Genomic DNA, 27,571 nt, shown 5'->3' with positions numbered 1-27,571 from the left:
AGCAACGGTAAACACGCATGCAAGACCCAGAGGGTGACTTGGAACTTATTTATATAGACATGTGACGTCAGTATAACACTCGAAGAACTCTAACTGTAGACGAGACTTTGACCTGCTTGCTGCAGGCAGCAGTGGTGTGAGAGCGATGGCCCACGCTCCGGCACTTGCTTATATCTGACTGTGGCTCACAGCGGCACCTGCACGTGGAAGCGTAGGGACCTCTGATAGTTGCTGTTGACAATAGTTCGAAAGCACTTTTTTTACGTGCAATGAGTGCTTGTGCACTGCATTATTTTAGGTTGTTTAAGCATTGTGAGCGTGTTTGCATAGCGTTACACATTCATTACTTTTTGACAATTTATGAGTAGTTTCCGCGTCTGTAGGCTGTGCAATGTTTTATTTCGATAGTTTACAAGTAGTTTGCAGGTCTGTATGCTGTGTACTGCATTACGTCGGTAATTTGTGAGTTGTTTGCGTGTTTTACATCAGTGTACTGCATTACTTCGACAATTTACGAGTAGTTTGCTGGTTTGCAGACTATTTACTATAACCCCAAGCACGTCAGGGCGAGTGTTTTGTGTCAGTGTAAATTAAGTGAAATTCGTTCCTAAATACGTGGGGGAGTTGGAAAATAAGTTTCCCCTGTCGACTATGGTCAGAGTTGTGTTTGAAAGGAAAAAAAGAAAATGAGACCTTGAAGATGACACATATCTTTATTTTTCTACATAATTTCCAAGTACATTGAGACATTTGTCATACCGCTTTGCAAGCTTCAAAAAGTCTTCCAGGAATAAATCAGGGAGTTGCATACGGAAGAAGCGATGAACGACTTGTTTGACGTCAGCATTGCTGCCAAAGCACCTTCTGCAGAGAGTCGTCTTCAAAGCAGGAAGCAGATGGAAGTCACTTGGTGCAAGATCCGGACTGTAAGGCGGATGGCGTAGGCGCTCCCAACCAAGAATTTCAATATGGCTTTGCGTTGTCATCGCCGTGTGTGGTCTCGCATTGTCATCCAACAGCAGAACGCCAGATCTGAGAAGGCCAGGCCGCTTTTTCCGAATCACATTTCGACAGAATGGCACAGTACCGCACAGCATTGATGGTTACATCCTCCAGAAAGTTCAGCAGAAAAACTCCTTTGACTTCCCAGAAAACGGTGAGTATTACTTTACCTGCAGACGGAGTGCTTTTGAACTTCTTTCGGACAGGTAATGACGGATGTTTCAACTCCATGGATGCTGCCTTCCATTTGGGCGTGTAATGGTGGACCCACATTTCATCCCTGACCCATACACCTCAACAAGGCGGTTATGAATTTCAGTGCCTGATACTCCACGTGCCCATTCATACCGGCTAACAGCTCTCACTTCCATCTTTGACCACGACTCCAAAACGCTAATTCTCTCCGTAGCTCAGAGAAAAGACTGAGCAGCTGGCCTCTGCTTTGCGCAGACACTGCGACAGCGCCATCTGCTGGATCGTGGTCGACCTCCACGCAATGGTGTATCGGTGTCTCGCACGTGCGCGTTCACCTGCTGTGTCGTCTTTCGCCCATATCACACTATCCGGCCCACAGTCGACAGGGGAAACTTATTTTCCAACTCCCCCTCGTAAATTGTTCCAAAAATAAGTGCACCACATCAAGCCAGAAACGTTTAATTTCGTGGGCTCTGAGTCGTGTGTATTGTGTGTTGAACGAGCTCGATCGTCACCTTTCGGTACGTATGAGCCATCGTGCTTCCAGGCAATCTGAGTGACACTGCCACTACCACAGTGACGCCGCAGCAGGTAAACAGACGCTCACCAGCAGAGCGCAGAATCAGAGCGCTGAACATGTCCGCACCACTCCACATCCAAAGGCCAACTGCCACTTGACCAGCTGGCCGAGCACATATCTAGATAGTTCATCTATGGGTTTTGATGAATGAGTATCAAATTGTGTGACGTCCATGTCCATATCTTTGGGCTGCATTGACTTAGAAACTTGACTGTTCTGTACCGTCAAGGGACCGTAGACCTTAGTTTGTCACAAAAATTTCTACTTGATATCCTCTCCTAATCCTGAGAAAAAAGGGTCTTAATAAGCGAACAGGCGGACAACAAAGTGATGCAATAAGGGTACCATTTTTACGAAATGAGGTGGGGAGGCCAAAAAATGTGTATTGTTCAAATCATGAACGGTTACCAGCAAAAAATAGAAAAATCACCCAATTTCGTCATTCCCTCAAAAGATCACACGCATTGGAAAACCGATGAATGACGCTCACTGATTGTGAGTAAGCAACGTAGTCAAGGCCCTTCCGTAAGGAAAAAGTCACAAATGCCATATACTGCGGCCCCCACACCCCAAGAAAGACCGAGTCCAGCGAGCAGAAGAGTCTCAGTACCCTCGGATGAACAACTCTACTGCAGACACTATCTTCAGTTAAGCCTCTACACTAAGAAGGACTTTAACCTGTATGTGCCTCTAGACTGTCGTTATTGCTTTCAACCTTACACTTGTCTACCTGTGCATATATCTGTATGTAACTTTCATTATGACAAGTACTTGAATCTAAGTGTTCGATTAGAGCAATAAAATCTGGCACTTCCATAGTTCACGGTCAGTAATACCATATGTTAATGTAACAAAAGAAAAATTCGGAGTAGGTATTAAAATCCATAGAGAAGAAATAAAAACTTTCAGGTTCGCCGATGACATTGTAATTCTGTCAGAGACAGCAAAGGACTTGGAAGAGCAGTTGAATGGAATGGACAGTGTCTTGAAAGGCGGATATAAGATGAACATCAACAAAAGCAAAACGAGGATAATGGAATGTAGTCGAATTAAGTCGGGTGATGCTGAGGGAATTAGATTAGGAAATGAGGCACTTAAAGTAGTAAAGGAGTTTTGCTATTTGGGGAGCAAAATAACTGATGATGGTCGAAGTAGAGAGGATATAAAATGTAGACTGGCAATGGCAAGGAAATATTTTCAGAAGAGGAGAAATTTGTTAACATCGAGTATAGATTTAAGTGTCAGGAAGTCGTTTCTGAAAGTATTTGTATGGAGTGTAGCCATGTATGGAAGTGAAACATGGACGATAAATAGTTTGGACAAGAAGAGAATAGAAGCTTTCGAAATGCGGTGCCAGAAGAAGGGATCGGTTGGTAGGACATGTTCTGAGGCATCAATGGATCACCAATTTAGTATTGGAGGGCAGTGTGGAGGGTAAAAATCGTAGAGGGAGACCAAGAGATGAATACACTAAGTAGATTCAGAGGGATGTAGGTTGCAGTAGGTACTGGGAGATGAAGGACATAAGTCGTTATTTTGCAGGCTGTCTTTATTTAAGGAACTAGAGCCAGTACCTCCAACCAGTATGTTTCACCATGAAGTCTGGAGTCCAACTGACTTACTACACAGTACCACCACCAGAAGGGCGCTGTTGTCCCTCCTGTGACATAATCCAAGATGGCGGGCTGGGAGGGGGTGGAATGGCGGGAAAACGACTCAGCCTGTGCTGGGCTGCTGGAGAGAGAAACGTGACGATCAAGTTTACATTCAACACACAATATAATCGACTCAAAGCTCACAAGATCGAACGTTTCTCGCGTGATGGGAGCCTAAGAATGGTGGCGATTGATCACATTGGCCTGGGAGTTCGAGCGGTGCGCCTTCTCGAATCCCCCTTTGAAATCCCCAATGCTCTTGTCATAGACGCTTTACAGATGTATGGCACAGTTCTTAGCCATTTGGAGGAAAAATAAGAAAAATTTTGATACATATCCCACACTCAGTGGAGTGCACTGAGCTCGTATTGAGCTCTGGCAATAAATACCTTCATATGTGTCTGTAAGTGGACGTCGCACAATCGTCATTTATGACAGACAACTGAAGACCTGCTCCAGCTGCAGACAAGGAGGACATGTTCGCTTGGACTGCCTCCAGGACATTCTTGCAGGTACCTCCTGCAGAATAGACACCACAGATGATGTCCTTCCATCTCACTTATGTTGAGGCATTGAGGAATGATGTGGATAAGCATCACAATTTACCCTCATCTCAAGTGACCTTAAGTTCTACCCACAAACCTATACTGCAGCAGTCACACTCAATGCAGTAGCATCTCAATCTCATAACTCCTCAAATACGTGAGGATCAGAAACAAGCGATGGCACGGTCGACCCTTTCTCCTGATAAGGGAGTGGGAATTCAAGAGGATAATACCGATCCTCGATCCACATCAGCCAACACAAACAGAAGTCCCTGTAACGACGTAAGAATAGGCAGCTGTTATCAGAAGAAGAGCTACAATGAGGTGGGCAGACAGAGGATGAGGACGACCCTGACACATCTCTGCTAGCTGGATCATATGCAGCCACTACCTCCACACAGTTGCCGAAGATCGACCTGAAGCCCACTCATGGTGGCAAGATGGAGGCTACTGTGCAGTAGGATGACCCCACGATTATGGAGACCAGCACACACCAACTGACAGAGCCCATCTCACAACATACACTGCGAGATTGGGATAATGTTATGGAACTGAATGATAAGATGCAGGAGAGAGATGATCAATGAATGGCTCTCGCTGACACTGTATCAGATAGGCTTCTCCTGCAAGGTATTCGCCACCCCAGTGATTGGACGATGATCTGTCTACTGTCACGGCGATGCTGTGATCATTTCCAGCCCACCTAATTAATTTGCATGTCATAAGTACACCGCATAAGTACCATTAACATCAAAGGCATTCGCACCCTGGTAAAGGTACAAATGCTAAGAGATATGCTGCTGGCAGCGGACATGGATATTTTTTTACTGCAAGAGGTGCGACCCGACATAATATTAGACTTTTACAGTTACTACAGTTACAGTTTGATGGCTGGTGATGGATGTCGTAACACGGCCATATTGTCAAGGGAAGGGGTTAAGCGTCAGACGTGACTTTCCTTCCACCGATGCGTGGTGTCGCGTTGGTGGTCGGTGCCATCCGTTTGGTGAATGTTTATCCACCATCATGCTCGTCGAAGCGCTGAGGAAGGGCCATCTTCTACTTCGAGGAGGTGGCCTCGTTGTTACAAGGAAATGTAGAGCAATGATTTCAACTGTGTTCTCCAGCCCGAGGACCCTTAATTGCACTCTGTCATCCCCTGGCAAGCCATGCACGCAGTGATACAGGACCTCACACTGCAAGACACCTGGATCATAGAGCATGGCGACGATCTCAGGTACACATACCTTACCAACCAGTTGCTCGGCGGCTTAAAATACGATGTACATATTGTAAGATGGCAAGAATTATGCCCCTTACACGAAGTCATTAAAGATCACCGAAATCACATTGAGCGAACTGTAGGGCTGAACAAAAATGACTAACAAGGCACAATGCATCTTGTAGAGGGTATAGTATGGACGCATTGGAATAATTAATGTTGGGTGATGGTTTTAAAGTAATTCACGCGACATGAAAACGTTGTGGACAATGAGGGGGAGGTTGACCTCATGCTGGTGTACCAGGATGCAGACAGAGAACTTGTACGCCTGTTGATAAATGTCCGTTTAGTTTTCAGTGAAACATGCAAGAAAGCTGTGCAAAGCTACTGTGGGACGATCAACAGAGGCCGAAATATGTGTGTTCGTGACTATAGCAACTTCACACAGAATTCATCGTCCACAGAGGCTGAAGTAAATCAGGTGAAGAGCGACAGAATGGCCACGGATGGGAACGTATGACTCTCCTGGGAGTCAGAATTTCGGAAAAATTGGTGTTTTATGCAGATGCTAACCACGTAACGTGTATCCACAGGACATGTGGCCTGTAGTTGAAGAAGTGTCATGATGATCTCTCCATTGGAAAAAGATTCCGTAATAGTCCCCCATTCGGATCTCCGGGAGGGGACTGCCAAGGGGGAGGTTACCATGAGAAAAAGATTGAATAATCAACGAAAGGATAATGTTCTACGATTCAGAGCGTGGAATGTCAGAAGCTTGAACGTGGTAGGGAAACTAGAAAATCTGAAAAGGGAAATGCAAAGGCTCAATCTAGATATAGTAGGGGTCAGTGAAGTGAAGTGGAAGGAAGACAAGGATTTCTGGTCAGATGAGTATCGGGTAATATCAACAGCAGCAGAAAATGGTATAACAGGTGTAGGATTCGTTATGAATAGGAAGGTAGGGCAGAGAGTGTGTTACTGTGAACAGTTCAGTGACCGGGTTGTTCTAATCAGAATCGACAGCAGACCAACACCGACAACGATAGTTCAGGTATACATGCCGACGTCACACGCTGAAGATGAGCAGATAGAGAAAGTGTATGAGGATATTGAAAGGGTAATGCAGTATGTAAAGGGGGACGAAAATGTAATTGTCATGGGCGACTGGAATGCAGTTGTAGGGGAAGGAGTAGAAGAAAAGGTTACAGGAGAATATGGGCTTGGGACAAGGAATGAAAGAGGAGAAAGACTAATTGAGTTCTGTAACAAGTTTCAGCTAGTAATAGCGAACGCCCTGTTCAAGAATCACAAGAGGAGGAGGTATACTTGGAAAAGGCCGGGAGATACGGGAAGATTTCAATTAGATTACAGAGATTCCGAAATCAGATACTGGATTGTAAGGCGTACCCAGGAGCAGATATAGACTCAGATTACAATATAGTAGTGATGAAGAGTAGGCTGAAGTTCAAGACATTAGTCAGGAAGAATCAATACCCAAAGAAGTGGGATACGGAAGTTCTAAGGAATGACGAGATACGTTTGAAGTTCTCTAACTCTATAGATACAGCAATAAGGAATAGCACAGTAGGCAACACAGTTGAAGAGGAATGGACGTCTCTAAAAAGGGCCATCACAGAAGTTGGGAAGGAAAACATAGGTACAAAGAAGGTAGCTGCGAAGAAACCATAGGTAACAGAAGAAATACTTCAGTTGATTGATGAAAGGAGGAAGTACAAACATGTTCCGGGAAAATCAGGAATACAGAAATACAAGTCGCTGAGGAATGAAATAAATAGGAAGTGCAGGGAAGCTAAGACGAAATGGCTGCAGGAAAAATGTGAAGACATCGAAAAAGATATGATTGTCGGAAGGACAGGCTCAGCATACAGGAAAGTCAAAACAACCTTTGGTGACATTAAAAGCAAAGGTGGTAACATTAAGAGTGCAACGGGAATTCCACTGTTAAATGCAGAGGAGAGAGCAGATAAGTGGAAAGAATACATTGAAAGCCTGTATGAGGGTGAAGATCTGTCTGATGTGATAGAAGAAGAAACAGGAGTCGATTTAGAAGACATAGGGGATCCAGTATTAGAATCGGAATTTAAAAGAGCTTTGGAGGACTTACGGTCAAATAAGGCAGAAGGGATGGATAACATTCCATCAGAATTTCTAAAATCATTAGGGGAAGTGGCAACAAAACGACTATTCACTTGGTGTGTAGAATATATGAGTCTGGCGACATACCATCTGACTTTCGGAAAAGCATCATCCACACAATTCCGAAGACGGCAAGAGCTGACAAGTGCGAGAATTATCGCACAATCAGCTTAACAGCTCATGCATCGAAGCTGCTTACAAGAATAATATACAGAAGAATGGAAAAGAAAATTGAGAATGCGCTAGGTGACGATCAGTTTGGCTTTAGGAAAAGTAAAGGCACGAGAGAGGCAATTCTGACGTTACGGCTAATAATGGAAGCAAGGCTAAAGAAAAATCAAGACACGTTCATAGGATTTGTCGACCTGGAAAAAGTGTTCGACAATGTAAAATGTTGCAAGGTCTTCAAGATTCTGAAAAAAGTAGGGGTAAGCTATAGGGAGAGACGGGTCATATACAATATGTACAACAACCAAGAGGGAATAATAAGAGTGGACGATCAATAACGAAGTGCTCGTATTAAGAAGGGAGTAAGACAAGGCTGTAGCCTTTCGCCCCTACTCTTCAGTCTGTACATCGAGGAAGCAATGATGGAAATAAAAGAAAGGTTCAGAAGTGGAATTAAAATACAAGGTGAAAGGATATCAATGATACGATTCGCTGATGACGTTGCTATCCTGAGTGAAAGTGAAGAAGAATTAAATGATGTGCTGAACGGAATGAACAGTCTAATGAGTACACAGTATGGTTTGACAGTCAATCGTAGAAAGACGAAGGTAATGAGAAGTGGTAGAAATGAGAACAGCGAGAAACTTAACATCAGGATTGATGGTCACGAAGTCAATGAAGTTAAGGAAGACAGAGATTGGAATACGTCAAGCAAATAATTGAGGACGTAGGTTGCAAGTGCTACTCTGAGATGAAGAGGTTAGCACAGGAAAGGAATTCGTGGCGGGCCGCATCAAACCAGTCAGTAGACTGATGACCAAAAAAAAAAAAAAAAAAAAAAAAGAAAAAATCTTGATGGGTGACCTGGGAGGAGCTAAATAGCAGAAGCTGACAGGAAGGGAAATTTTGTGGGAATTTGTTCACTTCCCAGAGGAGGCATTGGTCGGCCTTGGGAAGTGATGCATAATTAACGTGACTTGCACTGCAATTGGCGTAAGTGATTTTGCTGGAGGGGAAACCAAGGCGAAAAGTCGACTGGCAGAAGTCTCTGTAGAGGTCTCCCATTCCCAGCTTGCCTAGAGTGCGGATGTGGTGTTCTTTACTCAGCTTGCCTGAGAGAGAGTGAGCATCTCTGCAGTTTATGACTTAGCAAACGGAACGATTGAGCTTGGAGGTAGAAAGTTTTCATTCAGCTATGTACTGAGGAAGATAGCTAGGAGTGAGTAGACGAGCGCAGCCTTGCAGCACCATGAGGCCGGCCGACGTCCACACAACGACGCCGCTCCGCCACGCTGTATTCGGTGATATTGCGCCTGCTCCGGCTTGAGTTAGGCCACTTATTAATTTGTTGGATCACGTCAGCAAAGTTTCCTCGAGGGTGTATTGTAGAATTCTTCTTGAACTTTGTATTACGCCTAGGTCAGTCGATAGGAATTCATTTTGATTTATCGAGCTTTACTCCACATAAACGCAATTTATTCCCACTGCCTGTTAGGAGAGTCATGCAATGTGATGACTGAAGGTTGTGAGCTAAAATAAATTTGTGCTAATCCACTGTATCTGTTTTCAATCAAGTAGTTGAAATCCCAAGTCACTTTCTTAATTAATTTTATGTTCAATATTTGCATCTGGTGTTCAATAGCTGAATATAACATCAGTGTGCACCCCTTTTTAATTAAAAGGGATCAATTCTGAATCAATTAATGTCGACGACACTGCCACCACAGTTTAATCAGGATTCTCAGGGCCTTATTACTTTCTTTGCGTTATACGATATTGCGTCAGTTTTGCACTCTATGTTGATCTTTTAGTCAATTATCTGGGATGAACACACACCAAAACCAGGTAAGCGATGGGTGGGGTGTTACAATATCACGAAGGCTCCAGGCAGCGGCAGTGGGCGCTGTGATGTGGACATCGGCTTTTACTGACCACAAAGCTTGTATCTGCACTATTTCCTTGCCTCACCAACAGACAAGATGTAGTAGGGGACCGTGGAAATTGAATGTGTCACTCCTCTGTGACGATTTCTGTCGCTGTGATGTTGAGGATACTTTGCATCGATGCCGACAGCGCCAACGAGCATATAATTCCACATTGCTGTGATGGTTTACTTGTGTCAAAAATGCGATACGCAGGGCATTATGGTAATGACAGGCACAGCTGGAAATGGATGACTTCAGAACTGTATTACACGGCATTAAGGGAACTGACACTGCAACCGTCATCAACAGCACGACAATGAGCCATCCAGTGTACCATGGCCTCCTTGCTACAGCTCACTACGATGCAATGGGAAGGTGTCAGTGTCCATGCAAGAATGTAAGACGGTGTTCATGGTGAACGACCATCACCTCATCATGTAGTACAAGAAAGACCACATCGCAAATGCACACTCATTACAGCAATCGACGTAGCAGATGGAAAGCAAGCTGTGATGGAAACAGATATTGCCTGTGCGTTGACCCAATACTATGGTAACTTTAGTGCTGTGGGCCCAAGGAACGACGTGGGACTGGTGGATGTGCTACACGACATGCAGGGAACTGGTGCTGTGCAGGGCGACGGCACGCTTTTGACACTCATTACCCTGGACAATCTGGACGTGGCCTTGAAGATTGGTGTATTGAATGAATCACCTGGTACTGAGGTTTACTGCCCCTTCTCCAGGCTTATGGGCGCAACACCGATCCGAATGTGTAAAGAACTTGTGATGCTCCCCTTTTCACTCTCCACTGAATCTATGGTTGGCGTCATGATCCCTGCGACTAAACCTGGCGGTGGGTGCCGTCCACAGGCCTATCGACACCTGTCTTTGTTAAATGCCAACTGTAAGTTGAGAGGTGGTGGCCTCCAGGCATGCCATTTTTCACCCCTCGCTAATTACATAGCCCCAGTAGAGCCACTGTAAGCAACTTCTGTGGCGAGCCATCAGGACGAGTAATTGTAGGCATGACAAGGAATGACAGAGTTTGTTTGCCACTAACTAGTTGTGGCACTAGATTTTTACTGATTTTGTATGTCCGTCCTTTTAGCAGGACGTCTATGGGACGACGGCCATTTACTATCTTGACAAGGAAACATCTACAGCCGTCCTTATGATTTTATTTTATTTTGTCGCCACCAATTTCGACGCTTAATTGCGTCATCTTCAGGCCTGAAACTCACGTGTGAGCACTCCAACAGTTGACAGTTGATGGTTGGAGTGCTCACACGTGAGTTTCAGGTCTGAAGATGACGCAATGAAGCGTCGTGACGCAATGAAGCGTCGAAACTGGTAGCAAAAATATAAAACAAAATCGTAAGGACGGCTGTAGGTGTTCTTATTTTTTGTCAAGATTTTTATTGTGTCAGGCAGGATGACAGGGAGATATAACGAGGGCTGCAGAAGTCAGAGGAAAAGCCGTAGGCTCTCCCAGAAAAGCATCTGGGCTTCTACAAAAGCGTGACTGCTGTGCTTGCGGGTGCAGCCAGTGGCTTTCGCCATAAAGCCGGCCGACAAGTGTGGCGCAGTCTTCAGCAGGACAACGGTCAGCGGCCTGCATTCCAGTGGTGTAGCGTAGTGCCACAGTCTTCAGCAGGACAATGGTCAGCGGCCTGCATTCCAGTGGTGTAGCATAGTGGCGCAGTCTTCAGCAGGACAACAGTCAGCGGCCTGCATTCCAGTGGTGTAGCGTAGTGGCGCAGTCTTCAGCAGGACAACGGTCAGCGGCCTGCATTCCAGTGGTGTAGCGTAGTGGCGCAGTCTTCAGCAGGACAACGGTCAGCGGCCTGCATTCCAGTGGTGTAGCGTAGTGGCGCAGTCTTCAGCAGGACAATGGTCAGCGGCCTGCATTCCAGTGGTGTAGCGTAGTGGCGCAGTCTTCAGCAGGACAACGGTCAGCGGCCTGCATTCCAGTGGTGTAGCGTAGTGCCGCATTCATCAGCAGGAAAACGGTCAGTGGCCTGCATTCCAGTGGTGTAGCGTAGTGGCGCAGTCTCTAGCAGGACAACGGTCAGCGGCCTGCATTCCAGTGGTGTAGCGTAGTGGCGCAGTCTTTAGCAGGACAACGGTCAGCGGCCTGCATTCCAGTGGTGTAGCGTAGTGGCGCAGTCTTCAGCAGGACAACGGTCAGCGGCCTGCATTCCAGTGGTGTAGCGTAGTGGCGCAGTCTTCAGCAGGACAACGGTCAGCGGCCTGCATTCCAGTGGTGTAGCGTGGTGCATCTCGGGTGTGCGACCGACAGGTGGGCGCTGAGCTTTACGATTGGTCTCGGGAGAGCACTGTTCGCCACAGGTGTGGAATTAACGCGCGTTTCTTTAGGGACAGAGAGAGAGCATAAATTTTGATATTTTGATGTTAAACTTTCTCATTGGAAGGAACGGTTGTGTCGTGTCTAGACAGGAGTTTAGGCGCAATTTACGCGGCCATATTGGCCATTGGATGGGACAATTTTTGGCGACTCCAACTGGATTTGGTATCAAGCAGCGAAGAGAGGAGATATTTTCGAGTCGTTTAAAGGACGTCCACCGTAGAAGACGGTCTGAGCCGCTTGGCCGAGGTACGCTATATGCTCGGCAAAAAGGCGGAGAGCCACCGCGGAAGACAGTCTTGGTTTTCCGGTACGCTAGCCTTGATTCTTCGCACATCTCTTCGCGAGGATACGCCAGCCGCGGCCTTTCAGTTACGCACCTACAGCCACCCAGCACATCACCCATTGGGGAGCTCAGTGGTGTGCGCATCGGCAGCATTGGCACTCTCTGTCTGAGGACTTAGTCTCCACTGCAGCGATTCCATCTGACCTCCAGCCTCGTATTTTAACCAACCCATGACGCATTGAGTTTCAGCTAGCACGTCACACTCTCGGTCAGTACCTGACATATAGTCAGAAAGCGTTGTTGCTATTACTTTGAGGTGGCATCGTTTTAGCTTCACCCCTTCACCTTTAATAACTTAACCGAGCGAGGTGGCGCAGTGGTTAGCACACTGGACTCGCATTCGGGAGGACGACGGTTCAATCCCGTCTCCGGCCATCCTGATTTAGGTTTTACGTGATTTCCCTAAATCGTTTCAGGCAAATGCCGAGATGGTTCCTTTGAAAGGGCACGGCCGGTTTCCTTCCCAATCCTTCCCTAACCCGAGCTTGCTCTCCGTCTCTAATGACCTCGTTGTCGACGGGACGTTAAACACTACCCACCACCACCACCAATTTAATAACTTGTCAGCCGTCAACATCATCTACAACTCTGATTGTTTTTCTTTTGTAATTTGATCTGTACGCTTATTAGGGGAATTCACATGTTGACTTTATAATAAATTAAGTCTGAAAAGAACAATATTTCATTTCAGTACCCTATTTACCCTCACCATTTGAATTATAATAAAGTACGGCACAGTGGCGGGCATTATCATCAGTCTGTGGAAGACGAAGTATGTGGATGTGGACAGGGGGATGGCACTGGGAACGACAATGCCTTTCACTAAAGTTCCCGCGCTCAAATGTCTAGGGGTACTTTTCGTGACCATGTTCAACGTACTGCAGTGGTCACATACATTTGGTTGTTACAACAAATATATGTAATGGTGTGACTCCACATTCTATGCACGATACACTTGTTCCGGTGTGCACAGTACAGTAATGTCTACTTGTGTCCAAATAAACAATTTCGTCTATGTGCTGCTGATGCCCGTTATGTTTCCTAGTAGGCTATAAGTTGCGTTTGGACATTCTGTAAGTGATTAATCTTTAAAAAAAATAATTCCGCACTACACCTTGATGTGGCGCTCACATAACGGTGGTGTAGGTGTGACCAGTGTCACGAAAAGAGTGAGGGCACTGTTTCATGGGACGATGCACTGACTCCGGCGTTCTGAGCAAGCGAAGCTGGCAGGCGCCTTGATCGACGAAGTGGCCCCAGAATCACAGCACCCAGCAGCCGCTGTCGATCATGTCTCGGCACCGTTCAACCATACCAGAGTGTTCCTCGTGAGCTATAGTTATTTGATAGATGACTTGAGTCCTACACTATCGCCCACGACAAAAGACTATTACCGCCCCTTACACAGACGCCAAAACACTAACGTGGTCGAACAAGGGTACCCAGCCGTACGATGGGAGAGAGTATGGCGTGCAGTCCATCTATCCTTTCTCACCACGGATGTGCGGGCTTCGTCGTACACGACGGATAATGACAAATTCGCTAACCGCCAACGACTGCACCCCGTTCATCTGATCGACGCGCCTTTATGTCTGCTTTGCGCAGCAACTGATTCTGACGCTCATCGGTTGACATGTGGTATGGCGGCTGCATATTGGCGACTCACACGACGGATATTATCTCTACTCTTACTACGGCCGCCCACGTCGATTGATTCTGAAGCTCTATTCCACCCTCATACAGTCTACTTCAAACCATGCGGACAAATGCAGTCAATGGCATTAAAGGAACGACGTTATACTATTTCTTCAACGACGGTGTCAAAGACTTGTTAGATTATTGGTGCTCCCTGCTAGACCAACACTTTGACTGAAAGTGCTGGGCCAAATATTGGTCCTAGTTGTTCCTGGGCCTTCCGCCTAGCAGGGACGTTGCAGGTGCGAAAAGAGATAGATGACGATGGTCCACGATTCGAGACCGAGTTCAACCTGTGTATGCAGGGGACAGTACTCCCCACCATCCGAGAAGATGGCCTGGACAATCTCCACGGACAGGTGTTGTAGGGTTTCTTCTGTGAATAAACAAAACAAAAGAAGAGCACTTGGCATCTCCCCCTTGGATCCCTGCGCCGGACCCACGAGCGGGTGGACGCTGTGGCCTGGCCTGCGGTGGCGGGCGACCCCTGCCTTGTCTGCTGCAATACACTCCGAAAAGAAGAACGTCATAAAGCATTGCCTAGAACCGAAAGGATCTGCGGCCGAATCTAGCTCGCGCCAGAGACTTTTCAGTAATTGTTTCAGCCTAGCCTTCACCTCTCAATGATGTGGGCAGCCGCCAGATATGACACACAGTTCGGATCCCACGCCACGTTAAACTGCGGATTACCTTTGCCGGGTGCAAAACTAGGGCAGGTTAGGGACATGCAAGTCCCCAAAGTGGAGTCCAATCGTAAACTTGCACCATTTCTCGCACTTGCCAGGCTTTTATTCCTTTTCGTGCAATATTTAGTTACTCATGACACACGTCAAATAGTTGATGTTATTTTAAAAAATTATCCCTTTCCATTTTTTTCTGGATAAATCAAAAGTACTTTCATTTTAAAGTTCTTTGCTTGTATGGGAAAAACCTTAGACTCCTCACTTTTCAACATCCATTAAAATTCTCTTTTTATCTACATCATTCTTGTTTTTTTTGGTGCTAATTCAGCATTTAAATCTGCATATTTGCTACATGATCTTTCAGTTTACACTTGTTGCACTTTATTATCTGCACCATGTCACTGTTGTAATTTTTTAAAGGCGTTATGCTCAGAATCGACTATACACTTTTTTTTACGATTTCCACAGTAATTTCGGTCAAAGTCATTTTCCAAGCGGTCAATCTGCAGCAAACAGAACAGTTGTGAATATTAGTAAAGTAAGTGAAAGCAATGTGAGCCTATGTGTTTCATGTCAGTATTTCTCACACACATCACTCAAGCGTAAAATGTAACAGATTTAAATAAACGTTGCGAAACTGGATTCGTGTAACGCACGTCGTACTGGTCACAAGCGGGAATCGGTTTCGGCGTTTTACATTACTTCCTAGGAGTGCCACGCTGTCGCTTATTTACCAGGTGTAAAAGTATGAAACCGGAATTTGGTTGCAATAATTACACGTTTCAAACGATAAACAATATTTTATTCAAAATGATCTCCATTGCTGTTTATACATTTTTGCCACCTCTGCGGTAGGCTATGAATGCCACACAAAAAAAACTGTTCTTCTTTTGAAGCGAAAAGGTCAGCGAGCCATTTTCGTTCATTTTCATACGAACTGAAGCGTTGTTCAGCGAGAGCGTGTCCCAGTGATGCAAATAGACGACAATCGGACAAAGTCGAGTTTGGAGAATAAGCCGCATGCTCCAGTATTTCCCAACTGAACGCCTCGATCGCTGCCCTGACCATTTTTGCTGTGTGTGATGGGGCGTTGTCATGGAACCATACGACTTTGTATTGCCTTTTTCCATATTCCGGTCGTTTTTTACGCAATGCTCGATTTAAATCGATCATTTGCTGTTGGTAGCGATCACTGCTAAAGCTTTTACCAGGTTTTAGCAGCTCATGACATGTGACACCCTTTTCATCCACCAAACGTAGAACATTGTCTTCTTTCCAAAGCGATTTGGTCTCGCAGCCGATGTCGACGGATTCACCCGTGATTTAAAAAGCGTAGGATTCTCAAAACATATCCATTTTTCATCACCTGTTACTATTCGATGGAGAAACGCCTTTCTTTTGCGGGTGGCGACCAGCATTTCAGAAGTGGCCTTTCGATTTGCTTGCTGTCTTTCATTCACTTCATGCGGAACCCATTTTCCCATTTTTTCCACCTTCCCCATAGCTTTCAATCGAAGAGAAACGGCTTTCTGCTTCACATTCAGTTGTTCCGCGAGTTTCTGTTGAATCTGAGTATCTCCTGCATCCAGTAAGGCCTGCAACTGGTTGTCTTTGAACATTTTAAGTGGTTTCCCGCGCTCGTCGTTCGTCACGTCAAAACCACCACTTTTTCATTTTTCTAACCACTCGAAACGCTGTGTTTTCCCAGGAGCATGTTCGCCGACAGCTTCTACAAATATTGGGTGCAATTCTGTCCGCAAATTGTAATTCGTAAGCACAAAATGTTGTGGTTGGCAGGAGAGCCAACACCGTGTTGGTGGAGGCCGAAAGGCACACGATTTAGCTCACGCAGGCTGGCGTGAGGTCTGGAACAGGACGAGGAAATAAGAATTTGGAAATAACGGACGTAGCTGGCGGTATACTTAACTTGAATCTATTAATGATGAACGTCGGTACATGATTTACAATATCAATAGAAACTGATAATGGCGCCTTTGCTAGGTCGTAGCAAATAACGTAGCTGAAGGCTATGCTAACTATCGTCTCGGCAAATGAGAGAGTATTCAGTCAGTGAACCATCGCTAGCAAAGTAGGCTGTACAACTGGGGCGAGTGCGAGGAAGTCTCTCTAGACCTGCCGTGTGGCGGCGCTCGGTCTGCAATTACTGATAGTGGCGACACGCGGGTCCGAAGTATACTACCGGACCGCGGCCGATTTAAAGGCTACCACCTAGCAAGTGTGGTGTATGCGGTGACACCACATTCCTCCCCCGCAAATCGGCATACGTTTATGGCATAAGGCTTCCGCCCGCTGTGGGGAGGACCCCATGTTGACGTAGGCGACGAGGTGGGGAGCATAACAACAGGCGAGGCTGTGCCACCCGCATCCTGCCATTCGGACCGCGGGGAGCTAGGAAACGCCTGAAAACCTGCTCCAGGGTGCACGCCAACATGCGGTGAATGCGCCCGTAGAGAGACAGGAGGGGCCGAAGGGTCGACCTCCATCCAGCCGGGGCACCCGACGGGCGAAGACGACATATGGTCCGGAGCGGGCAAGAGTTCCATGTCGGAGGACAACTGGTCACGGGAAGCGATCGGCGGCGCGTGACCCAGGGAGGCGCCCGGCGGTTGCAGCGACGCGTCCACTGCGGCCATCGCCGGCGGGAGAGCAGGCGGCGGCGGCGGCGGCGGCGCGTCGCCATGGGTCAAAATGGAAGGCAGCGTCGGTAACACCTGGGGCTGAGGCGAGCCAGTAGATGGGTCCCCGGGGCGCTGACCGGACGGCACCGTTGCTGAAAGCAGACGGCGAGCGGCAGATTCCGTGCGACGACAGAGGCGCGGCTGGTTGAGATGCCGGCGCACCTCACCAGAGGCCCCCAAAACCAGATACATAGCGCAGCCGAGGCAGTGAAGAATGCGCCCTTCGAGCCAACGCCGTGAACCTCGGTAGTGGCGATAGTAGACAATGTCGCCTGGAGCAAAAGCATCCTCTTGAGTAAAATATTGCAGAGGTCGAAACAAAACTGGCGTTTAATCGTACAGGTATGCTAGGAAATTTTAAAATGGGAAACAGACGGGTTTAAAAAGTGGCTCTGGGCACTACGGGACTTAACATCTATGGTCATCAGTCCCCTAGAACTTAGAACTACTTAAACCTAACTAACCTAAGGACAGCACACAACACCCAGTCATCACGAGGCAGAGTAAATCCCTGACCCCGCCGGGTATCGAACCCGGTAACCCGGGGGTGGGAAGTGAGAACGCTACCGCACGACCACGAGCTGCAGACAGACAGGTTTAAGTAAGATGTCGAGGGGATTAGTGAAGAGCGATGTCAGGAAGAACAGGACTTCTGGCCTGGATTATAAGCAGAAAATTAAAAAAGGGGTAATGCAGAACTAGGTCTAGTCTAGGCCTAATGTGGGTGAATTACTGTGAAGAACGAGGTGAGACAATACCAGTCGATGTAGTACAAGTTCACATGCAAATTTGGTACGCTGATAATGGAGAGGTTGAAATCATCTATGAAGACATAAAATAAATTATTCACATGGTAAATGCAGACGAACATTTAATTGTGACGGGTGACTGGAAATTGAACTTAGGAAAAGGAAGGGAAGGAAAAATAGAAGGAGAACGTGGACTGTGGAAAACCAATGAAAGGGAAAGCCGCCTTGTAGAATTTTGCACACAGCGTAATTTAAAGATTTCTAATACTTGTTTTAAGAATCAAGAAGTAACGTTGATATGTAGATGGCCGTCTGGAGGCACCGGAAGGTTTCGGACTGATTATGTAATGGAAAGACAGAGAATTCGAAACCAGAATTTGAACTGTAGAACATTTCCAAGAGCAAATGTGGGTTCTGATAATACGTAGCTGGTTATGAACTGAGGGTTTAAACTGAAGACATAGCAGGATGGTCGGCAATAAAAGAGAGGGTACTCGAATGAACTGAAAGAACAATAGGCTGCTGAGAGTTTCAAGAGGCGTATATTGAGGGAGTAGCAGTGGAAATCAAGGAGGTGACTTAATGTCTCCCTGAGCTGGCAAGGGACTCAGTAGAGCAATCGAATGGAATAGAATAGCGTCTTGAAAAAATGTTAGAGGACGAACAGCAACAAGAGTAAATCGAGGCTAATGGAATATAATCGAATTAAATCAAGGAGGAAACTCGATTAGGAAATTGGACACTAAAAATAGTAAATCTTTTCTGAAAGTACTTGTTGGAGTGTAGTTTTGTACTAGTCTGAAACGTGGATGATAAATACTTCAGACAAGAAGAGAACAGAAGCTTTTGATATGTGGTGTCACAGGAGAATGCTGAGGAATAGGTGGAATGGAATAACTATTCAGGAAGTGCTGAATCGAACTGACGAAAAAATTTATGCCAAAACGTGACGAAAAGAAAAACCGTCCTGCAGCATCAAGGAATTGTCAGTTTGGTAATTGAGGTAAACGTGTGTGCGTGTGCACAGGAGTTAAAACTGTTTTTTCCACAATTCGATTTATTACCCCCTGATCATCAATAACTCGATGTACCTATTCAGTCTTCAGCATTCGTCAGTAGCACTACGGCTCAAAAGCTTGCGTTCTCTACTTTCTGAAGACTGTCACTCCATACAAATACGTATCTTAAGGAAATATTTCTTAATATTTAAATTGATACTAGACGACAACAAAATTTCTCTTATCAAAAAATACGTTTTACCATTTACCAGCATTTTATATTCTTTCAACTTATGTCCATCACAAGTTATTACATTGCCAAAATAGCAACACTATTGTACCACTTTCAGTGTGACAGTTGCTAAATTCCATTAGTTGCACCTGTTTCAATTCGGCTGTGTGTCATCGCCCTTGTTTTACTGTGGTTGATGTTCATCTTAGAACCTCTTTTCAAGTGGTTATAAGATTCTAGGGTGTTTCAAAAATGACCGGTATATTTGAAACGGCAATACAAACTAAACGAGCAGCGATAGAAATACACCGTTTGTTGCAATATGCTTGGGACAACAGTACATTTTCAGGCAGACAAACTTTCGAAATTACAGTAGTTACAATTGTCAACAACAGATGGCGCTGCGGTCTGGGAAACTCTATAGTACGATATTTTCCACATATCCACCATGCGTAGCAATAATATGGCGTAGTCTCTGAATGAAATTACCCGAAATCTTTGACAACGTGTCTGGCGGAATGGCTTCACATGCAGATGAGATGTACTGCTTCAGCTGTTCAATTGTTTCTGGATTCTGGCGGTACACCTGGTCTTTCAAGTGTCCCCACAGAAAGAAGTCACAGGGGTTCATGTCTGGCGAATAGGGAGGCCAATCCACGCCGCCTCCTGTATGTTTCGGATAGCCCAAAGCAATCACACGATCATCGAAATATTCATTCAGGAAATTAAAGACGTCGGCCGTGCGATGAGTCGCCATCTTGCATAAACCACGAGGTGTTCGCAGTGTCGTCTAAGGCAGTTTGTACCGCCACAAATTCACGAAGAATGTCCAGATAGCGTGATGCAGTTATCGTTTCGGATCTGAAAAATGGGCCAATGATTCCTTTGGAAGAAATGGCGGCCCAGACCAGTAGTTTTTGAGGATGCAGGGACGATGGGACTGCAACATGGGGCTTTTCGGTTCCCCATATGCGCCAGTTCTGTTTATTGACGAAGCCGTCCAGGTAAAAATAAGCTTCGTCAGTAAACCAAATGCTGCCCACATGCATATCGCCGTCATCAATCCTGTGCACTATATCGTTAGCGAATGTCTCTCGTGCAGCAATGGTAGCGGCGCTGAGGGGGTGCCGCGTTTGAATTTTGTATGGATAGAGGTGTAAACTCTGACGCATGAGACGATACGTGGACGTTGGCGTCATTTGGACCGCAGCTGCAACACGGCGAACGGAAACCCGAGGCCGCTGTTGGATCACGTGCTGCACTAGCTGCGCGTTGCCCTCTGTGGTTGCCGTACGCGGTCGCTCTACCTTTCCAGCACATTCATCCGTCACGTTCCCAGTCCGTTGAAATTTTTCAAACAGATCCTTTATTGTATCGCTTTTCGGTCCTTTGGTTACATTAAACCTCCGTTGAAGACTTCGTCTTGTTGCAACAACACTGTGTTCTAGGCGGTGGAATTCCAACACCAGAAAAATCCTCTGTTCTAAGGAATAAAACCATGTTGTCCACAGCACACTTGCACGTTGTGAACAGCACACGCTTACAGCAGAAAGACGACGTACAGAATGGCGCACCCACAGACTGCGTTGTCTTCTATATCTTTCACATCACTTGCAGCGCTATCTGTTGTTGAAAATTGTAGCTACCGTAATTTCGAAAGTTTGTCCGCCTGAAAATGTACTGTTGTCCCAAGCATATTGGAACAAACGGTGTATTTCTATCGCTGCTCGTTTAGTTTTTATTGCCGTTTCAAATATACCGGTCATTTTTGAAACACCCTATATATATATATATATATATATATATATATATATATATATATATATATATATATATATATATATATAGTCTGTGAATACTGCGTTATCAATACAGAATGAAGTGGGGCTACTGCAGGAGTCCATGTGATAATGAATAAGAAAATAAGAATGCAAAAAAGCTTCCAGGAACAGCAATGAGATAACTTGATGAGATAAAAGAAATTATTCAGAGTGTTAAGGGAGAAGTGAATTTATTTGCAATAGTTGACTGGAATTCAATAAAATAAAAAGTAACAGAAAAACAGAATAAAAAATAGAAGAACTTGGACTGGGGCAAAGGAACAAAAGAGGAAGGCACCTGGTAGATTTTCCTAGTAGCATAATTTAATCATTGCTATTATTTGGTTTATCAATCTTGGAAGAAGTGGAAGACACCTAAAGACAAAGAGAGGTTTAAAATAGACTTCATAATGGTTAGAAAAACATTTCGCAACCACTTTTTAAACGGCAAAACCTTTCCAATGACTGCTGTATACTCTGACCATAATTCATTGATTACGAACTGCAGCCACCGAGGTGGCCGTGCGGTTCTAGGCACTTCAGTCCGGAACCGCGTGACTGCTACGGTCGCAGATTCGAATCCTGCCCCGGGCATGGATGTGTATGATGTCCTTAGGTTAGTTAGGTTTAAGTAGTTCTAAGTTCTAGGGGACTGATGACCTCAGACGTTAAGTCCCATAGTGCTCAGAGCCATTTGAACCATTTGAACGAACTGCAGACAAAAACTGAAGAAATGGCAGAAAGTAGGAATTTAAACGGATGGGGCCTGGATACACTGAAATAATAAGAGGCTGCTAAGAGTTCAGCATTAGGCGGAGATTGGCTGAAACAGGGGTAAGGAACACTCTGGAAGACAAAGCAGTAGCCTTTAGAGATAGAACAGAATAGGTAGATAGGAGAGGATCAGACTGTCGAAAAGATAGAGCGCAGTAGAAATCCCTGGATAACGCAGGAGATATTAAATTTAAATAACGAAAGACAGAATATAAAATTGCAACAAATGAAGCAGCCACAAAGGAGTACAGACGTCTACAGAAAATGAGACTGACATGAAATGAAAAATGGTAAAACAAGATCGGCTACACGAGAAATGTGAGGAGTTAGAAGTATGCATAACTAGGGGAAAGAGAAATGTCACCTGTATGAAAATTAAAGAGGCCGCTGGAGGCGAGAGAAGCTTGTATGAACATCAGGAGCTCAGGTGGCAGGCAGGTACTAAGAAAAGAAGGGGAAGCTGAGAGGTGGTGGGACTTTATACGTAAGGAATTACATATAGAAGGGAAATGAACTATAAGCCAATATTGTAGAAAGGGAACAGGAAGTACATGCCGGTGAGTTGAGAGAAATGATACTGTGAGAAGAACTTGACACTGAACTGAAATACCCTAGTTATAACAAAGTCCCAGAAGGTGGCGATATTTCCTTAGAATTATTGATGCACTTGGGAGAATCAGTGATAACAGAACTGTTCCAACTGGTGGGCAAGATGTATGAGACAGGTGGAATACCCTCAGAATGTAACAGTTCCAGAGAGGTGCTGACAGGTGTGTTTAACAGGTCATACTTGCAAAATACAGACACGGATTTTTTGTAGACGAATGGAGAAACTGGTAGACACCGATTCCGAGAAGTATCAATTTGGCAATAAGTTAAGGAAAAGTGAATCTACGTTTATAGCATTTGTAGATTCAAACAAAACTTTTGACAGTGTAGAGTGGAATATATTCTTTGAAATTCTGAATGTAAAGGATTAAAATACAGAGGAAGAAAGTGAGCCGTGCGTGGATCGTGTTCTCGCCATCATCTATTTTACATCCTGTTTTGTTAATGTACTTCCACCTCACTACGTTAATTTAAATTACTGTCACTGAGTTGCTGCTTTCCCCGATCATGATCGGCGTTAGCAACGCGTATCGATATATCCCCTCTCGTAATGTCTTTGCTCAACTGCTATCAATGCCCGTCGTTGCCTGTCCTAGGGAGTTAGGGTCTGCCAGGCAGTGGGAATGTGTCAGACCTGTCAGTCGGGGAATTGCAATGCGGCACTACTGCACTCGGGTTGGAGCAGCAGTGAGACCTGCGTCAACATGGCTCGCCCGACCACGTTGCAACCACGCAGCTCTTGAGCCGGGCCACGGTCTTGGTGGATCTTAGGTTGGTCGTCCTACCGCACGACGCGTTTTGTCTCGCCGATCGTTCATTAGTCGGCTGTGTGTGTGTGCATCGACTCCCGATTTGTCTTCGTGCGTGCTTAGTTACCGTTGGACATCGTTCAGGTCTACGTGCAAGTGTTTTTCAGGTTGTGTGTGTAGTTGGTGTTATTTCCACTGACGACTATTTTAGATGTTGTCGGCATTCTGAGAGGAGACGGTAGGTTGCAGCGGACCAGGGAAGTTATCTCCGCGCGGAGCAGTCGGCTGGGTCCGCTGGCGGTGCCTACACAGTGTCGGAGCGTGTGTGGAGCTGTCCGATCGCTACGAGCTTCGTGATTCACCGGCCAAGGACGTAAAGTTGAGTAGTGGTTTCAACTACCCAAGCCACGTCCATTCATGTTGTGTGGCTCGTTTCAGTGGTTCACTGTTGGGGAGGTTTTCCTGTGAGCAACACCAAGTGTTTGTATTGCTGAAATTTAGCCGCCATGCGGTGCAATCAACTATTTTTGTTGACTATAATTAGAGTGTACCAGTGGAATTTTCTGCCTTGTGGCCGTCAGTGTTCTGGTTACCTGCCCTGACCACTAACGTAATTGTAGGCAGTGTGATTTCCTCACCTGTTGTCGCTTTCCAACATGGTGAGTAATTTTGACAGCCAATACACACTCCATTGTGGATTTTCACGTTTGTAACCTTTTCTGTTTGACTTCTCAGGTACTGATTGATGAGAAGCAAGTCGTTGTGTCGGTCGGTCCTTGGCTGTCCCCTGGTTGGGTTCACCATCTGTCTCGCCTAAGTGAACGAGGGCAGACCGATCTCCCTGAAGGCTTCTCAGTGCCGTTGTCTTTATTGTCTTTTCCACCGGTGTTTAATTATCTGTTTTCAGCTTCTTAAAATTTAAGGCTTATGGTTATTTTTTCTCTTTTTCTTAAGAATCTTACAAAATTAATTGTGGGCTTACAGTCTTGCAACCTTATGCTAATAATTATCTTTCAAGCTCAAAACATTGCGGTCTTCTCCCTTTAAAAGAAAATTGTAATGTATTTAAAAATGTTGAAACTTAATTGTGGCCTTCAGCCATTGGTATTGCACCTTGCATATGTTTGTTTTATCTACTTTGCTTTGAGGCTTTCCACCTAGCGGCCATAGATTTTTTTTAATTTTATTGCTATTTTAATTGGATTTTTATCTTGTTGGTTTTTTGAAGCTTTCTTGTTTGGAGGCCTTCAGCCGTGAAAGAGTTGCGTTTGGTAAAGGTTCGGCTATGTGCTGCTTTGGTTGTAAATGTGTTAGATTCCAATAAATTACAATTAGTAGATGAAACTGACCCCAACCTTATTTGGCCATTTCTACAATCCTAATTACCTGTTCTGCCCAGCTAGTTTAGCGGGAGTCTCAGAAAGGTTATCATAACTGCTACATAAACCAGACTGCAATTGTAAGAGTTAAAGGGCACGAAAGGCAAGTAGTAGTTGAGAAGGGAGTGAGACAGGCTGTAGCCCATATAAGTTCGTTTTTTTGATTTTTGCAATTAATTTCTGTTCGCTACAGTCGAAAAAATGTAACTGTGGGTTTATAATGTTGGGAATGTTTTGATTGTTGGAAATATGAAAGATATAGTAGAATCGATGTTTTAAGAAATAACAGTACGAAGTAAAAAGTACAGTTGTACAGTTTGTTGCATTAAAATACTATTTAAGTAATTTTGTAACGTAATACAGGAATTGAATGTTGTTAGGCAAATCCAGAAAGTAGATTTTTCAACAATGGATATAACAGAAATCATATAGTAATCGAGAAAGCAACGTATAGTGTTAAATATTAAAATATTTCAACATGCAAATTTGTAGCACATTATGTAAAACAGGGGTATATGATTTTTAAAACAAGGGAATTACAAAGTCTGCATTAAAATGAGACATGAAGCCACTAAGTAAATAACTAAGCGAAGAAATAAATTGTAAGAGCGTTTTCCGCAAAATGATAAAGCATTTACGTCTATGCGCTCGGAATAGGCCCATATTAACCCAGATATTAGTTGTTCGTACTACAAGTATATTGATGGCTGTACAGCATCGTTTCTTTGCTCATAAACATTCATGGCATTTGATTTTTAAGACAATGACCTCACCCATGAGTGTTTTTATTTTCAGGTATATAATAAGCTGCTTTGTTGTATTGTGTGCAATTGTGCGACAACTTCACCACGTATCTTTGCTCTTCTAGACATAGAAACTGACATCTGCTATTATATGACAGTACGCCACTTGACCGCAATTTTGGAAGCCATGACACGTCAACCTTTCCATGCTGCCGTTTGCATCATGAGATGGTGATACACGGAAACATGTAACCTAATATTTGTCTCACTTTGCTTCATAATGTCCGATGTGCAAAAATTATCAAGTCTCCTTTGTAATAATATGCTTCTTTCATATAACAAATATCCCCAGGCAGAAAAAAATACTGTGTCACTGTCTCACGTATTTCTCGATAATTTCTCAACTTTTTTTGATCATCTGTCAGTTCTACGTGGTAAGTGTGTCTTACTGCGCACCAATAGTACAGGAGATAATGGGCGAAGGTAGGGAAGCTAGTCTCTTCAGTAGATATGTCGCGCCTGCTGAATATGCTGCCAGTGACACAAAGTCTATAGTCGCCTTGCCCACAACTTTTTCTCTGTGATGGCTCCATTTTAAGGACTTTCATAGCTGTAGTCCCTAGATTGTTAGTTGAGCTGACAACCTCTAACTGTACCGTGTAACCGAAAAATAGCTGATTTTTTATGCTCATGTGGAGAAACATAAATTACTGTTCACTGTCAATTTTCAGTTTTAGGGCGATAAATATTTATCGTCGAAATAATTTTGTAATTCTGCTTTATCTTCTGCTGACTTTAAAAGAAGGTAAATGACGGCAGCGTCTGCAAAAATTCTAAGGTGTAAGAGGGCTGCTGAGATAGACTGAAAAGAACTGCAGAGGGCCCGTAACACTTCCATGGGAAACCCCAGGTGTAACTTGGGTTTCGCTAGGTGGCTTCCCGTCGGATACTCTGAACTGTGTGACCTTCGAGGCAGGAAACCACGGATCGAAAAAAATGGTTCAAGTGGCTGTGAGAACTATGCGACTTAACTTCTGAGGTCATGCGTCGCCTAGAACTTAGGACTAATTAAACCTAACGAACCTAAGGACATCACACACATCCATGCCCGAGGCAGGATTCGAACCTGCGACCGTAGCGGTCGCTCGGTTCCAGACTGTAGCGTCTAGAACCACACGGCCACTCCGGCCGGCTCACGAATCCAGTCGCGCAGTAGAGACCATACTCCATAAGTGGGCAATCTGCTTAGAGGCTTTTCGAACTTTTGAGTTAGACACTATCGTGCGAGACGTACGAGGGTTGCTTAAAAACTAATGCACCGCATTTTCTTTTCTACGAACGCGAAAAGTTACGTCTGTATTATCTGAAGCCTACTGAATGAGCGCCCCGAGTTTCCGTCAATTTCGACAGATAGCGTAGCTGCAGGACAGTTTCAAAATGGCGACTATAGGTGATGTACTTTAAAGCAACTTGCCTTCATTGAATTTCTCACTGCAGGAAAAGAAACTGTGGGGAATATCCACAAACACTTGTGCAAAGTCTGTCGAGCATCTGCTGTCGACAGAAGTACAGTTAGTCTCTCGGAACGGAGGGTGAGGTCATCAGAAGACGGTTCGGCGGAGCGCCACGATTTGCAGCGGTCGGGGAGACCATCCACAGCTGTCACACCCGATATGCAGTGACCTCATGTTGCCATTCGCGAGGGCAGATGCATTACGACTCGGCAGTTGGCACTGCATATGTCAGACAGTAAAGCAAAACTGAATGCAATTATCCGCACTCTTAGATATTTAAAAGTGTGTGCAAGATAAGTCGCGCGGCGTCTAACGGTGGATCACAAATCGCACAGAAAAAGCATTTGTGTTGATTTGTTGCAACGTTTTGAAACTGAGGGGAAGACTTTCTTGTCCCGGATTATGACAGGTGATGATACCTGGTTTCACCATTTTGAGGCGTAAACAAAACGACAGGCGATGGAATGGCGCCATTCCGACTCCCCACAGAAGGAAAAATTCAAAGCGACTGCTTCCGCCGGTGAGGTCACGATCACTGTGTTCTGGGACTGTGAAGGTGTGACTCTCACGGATTTGTTCCGTCGTAATCACAAGCGCCGGCACGAAGATGAAGAATGCACGAGCAGAGAAGTCTGTGAGCCGACGACAGCCAGTAGTTGGCTGACCGGGACGTCACCACGGCAGGAGCGGCCCCTGCAAGAGGAGGGCGTAAGCGGCGCTGCTGGCAGCCTCGGCCGCGCGGTAGTGTCCCGCCACTAGCAGAAC

This window comes from Schistocerca gregaria, chromosome 4, assembly GCF_023897955.1.
Source record: "Schistocerca gregaria isolate iqSchGreg1 chromosome 4, iqSchGreg1.2, whole genome shotgun sequence".
NCBI classification, from domain to species: domain Eukaryota; kingdom Metazoa; phylum Arthropoda; class Insecta; order Orthoptera; family Acrididae; genus Schistocerca; species Schistocerca gregaria.
Note: the sequence above shows the minus strand (reverse complement) of the source record.